Genomic DNA, 3,322 nt, shown 5'->3' on the forward strand with positions numbered 1-3,322 from the left:
CTGAGCGGCGATTATGGCATTACGCACCGGACGGTTGCACCGCGCTCCCAGACCAGCTGGCAGGAGAAGGCGGCAAGCACGCACTGGAGGCGCACAGACTGGTGATTCCCACGGGACAGGCGGGAACACAGAGAGAGAGGGGGGGAGAGAGAGAGAGAGGGAGGGATAGAGAGAGGGAGGGAGGGAGGGGGATAGAGAGAGAGAGGGATAGAGAGAGGGAGGGAGAGATGGGAACACAGAGAGAGAGAGAGGGAGGGGAGAGAGAGAGGGAGAGAGAGAGAGGGATAGAGAGAAGGAAGAAAGAAAAGAAAAGAAGGCTTGGGGACGGGCATTCTGGTGTCTTTGGTGGTTAGAGTGTTGCTGTGTTTATAGGGATCATCCTCTCTTCCCTTGGCCCACTCGAGTGCTTTACGATTCTTCCAAATGAGAAAACAGTCAGTTTTTGTTTTTTCATGAATCCACTCAGACATTTTTTAGAAATGATGCTGAGCAAAACTTATGTTTTTGTTGTTTTTTTTTTTCTTTCTTGAATAATGTTTTAGTGAAATTACTTTTATTGAAGAATCAGATCACAGAGAATGCAGCGAATACAAGAGCTCTTTAATGATCCTCATGTTTTCCAGTGCAATGCAGATGTCACAGATTAAAAAGTCAGCGCCAATTATTTTTATTCTTTGACAATTGTCCCCCAATATGTTTGAAGTAATTATTTCTATTTGTAAGTATTTGTGTTACATATTTATCCTCACCCCACATATGTGTGTGGAACATCGACATAACTCATATATTAAGGGATCACTTGCATGCACTAGTGATCACTCGCTGGTCTTCCTTTTTCATGTTCATACCCACTTCAGTATAGTCTTATGCGGATTTACAATGCAACAGGCAATATACTTTTACAGTGTTTTTCTGTTGTTGTTTACTTTTATATACATCATAAAATTGCATTCTTGGCATTCCACGTCCTAGTTTCCCAGAACAAGACTTAGAAAACACCCCACCCTCCGGTTAGTGCAACGTCTGTGTACAGTGTGTAAAAAGATCCTGCATCCAATTTTGGAGTTCCCATTTGCCACATAGTGCTAGCAGCTTGACTTTTATGACCTTGGTGATAAACAATATTAAACAGAACTCAGACTCAAGTGTGCTGTTCCCTTGCTATTTTATTCACTTTATATCCATGGAAGCAAAATGCAGAGTGGACAGCTCTCACTGTTTCATAGTTGATAGATATCAAGCTGTTGGCCTACTCTGAGCAATTCTCATACAGTGTAATGAAATGTCCGCTCTATTTTACATTCACTCTGTGTAATTTATGCATTTATCATAACCTTACTGTTCTGTAACTGACCCTAGGCAGATGGATCAGGCCCTTGAGTCGTGGATCAGCTTGTGGTTTCTTCCTATATGTATCTCCAATTCTAGGGAGTTTTTCCTCGCCCCTGTTACCCATGGCCCTTCTTTTCTCCTCTTTTCTTTTCTCTGATTGTCTAACACTCTGTAAAGCGCCATGAGACATGTGTAATGTTTGGCGCTCTATAAGTGAAATTAATTTGAAATTGAAAATTGTGTTCCCTTCAATGACTGTATGTCACAACATACACATAGCTGCATGATCGTTGAGATTACTGTGTGTAGCCTACAATGCACAGCACACTGCAAGTATGACTCTAGCTGTCCTTTGCATTTTAGAATGCACATCATATTCCCTTCATGATGCTAAGTATAGTGTTTTTATGGTCATTTAGCTGATATTAAGCTGCACTTGTATCTCTTTCTTTAACAGTGAAAATTAGTTGCGGTTTGATTTATTTTCTGCATGATACAATGCTGACTGGCCCTACCTGACCATTGTGTTTTTTTTTTATAAGCATCCTAAAAGGGCATTCATGAGATTCCTGAGTTGTTTCTCAGGACTCACATTCTCCTGTCGCTGCTGCAGGTCACTCTTGAGGTGTCCAGGTGTCCAGGCTCCCATGTCACACCCTCCGCACACTCACAAAACGGCAGACACTATTCTCTCTCTCTCTCTCTCTCTCTCTCTCTCTCTCTCTCTCCCTCTCTCTCTCTCTCTGACTCCTTTGACTTAAATATTTCTTCTGAGACATCAAAGCCCTTTTGGGAGGTTGTGCCTCCCTGAGAACCAGGTGTGGTGGGAGCATGACCCCCAGAGTGGGCTGGGCCGAGGAGACTACTGGTCAGCACAGCGTCAGGCCTCAGGGTCATCACGGTGGAGGAATTCACACAGACAGGCGACAGGGCAATGTCGGAACTGGTGCAGATTTGGGCCGAGGATCATCAGTCTGGGGTATGTGTGCGTGTGTGCGCAAGTGTTTGTGTGTGTGTGCGTGTGTGCGCATGTGTGTGTGTGTTTGTGTATGTGTGTGTGTGCACATGTGTGTGTGTGTAAGTGTGTGTTTGTGTGTGTGTGTGTGTGTGTGTATGTGTGCGTGTGTGTGTGCATGACAGCCAGTGCCAGAAACGGTCTAAATCCTGTCCAGATTGGGTCAGATTTGGGCTTGATCAATCCCAGTCTCTGATGCTCTAGCCTACCTGGGCTCCGATGCTACCTGCCTTACCTGTGTCTGCGTGTGGGGACCCCCCGCGACCTGTGGTCACACCTGGGCTGCGGAGCATAGCTCTCGAGTTTCTGTCTGGGAGACGCATCAGGTGGCCACAGCCTGCTCCGCATGAGGGCCCTCTCTTACGACATGCCCAATGGGTGTAGATACTGATACAATATTGTGTCTTATTTTAATTTAAATTTCAATTTAATTTCACTTATTGAGTGCCAAAACATTACACTGTGCAACACACAGTAATCTCAACTATCATGCAGCTATTGTACGTATGTTGTGACATACAGTCATTGAAGGGAACACAATTTTCAATTTCAATTTAATTTCACTTATAGAACGCCAAAACATTACACATGTCTCATGGCGCTTTACATAGTGTTAGACAATCAGACAATCAGAAGGCCCATGGGTAACAGGGGCGAGGAAAAACTCCCTAGAATTGGGGATACATATAGGAAGAAACATCGAGCAGATCCACAACTCAAGGGCCTGACCCATCTGCCTAGGGTCAGTTACACATACACAGCACATTGTCTTCAGGATCTTCTCCAACACACATCCTCTACATACTTACAGCACACTGCCCCCACCTACACACTACACACACACACACACACAGTCACTGCTCCACTCCCCTCCCGCCCACATACACATCTTCACTGTCATCACTCACATACATCATACATACAGTATTCTGCTTGCAATATTAAGTCCCTGCCCCCCCACACATACACAGCACA

This window comes from Alosa alosa, chromosome 22, assembly GCF_017589495.1.
Source record: "Alosa alosa isolate M-15738 ecotype Scorff River chromosome 22, AALO_Geno_1.1, whole genome shotgun sequence".
In the NCBI taxonomy this organism is placed as follows: domain Eukaryota; kingdom Metazoa; phylum Chordata; class Actinopteri; order Clupeiformes; family Clupeidae; genus Alosa; species Alosa alosa.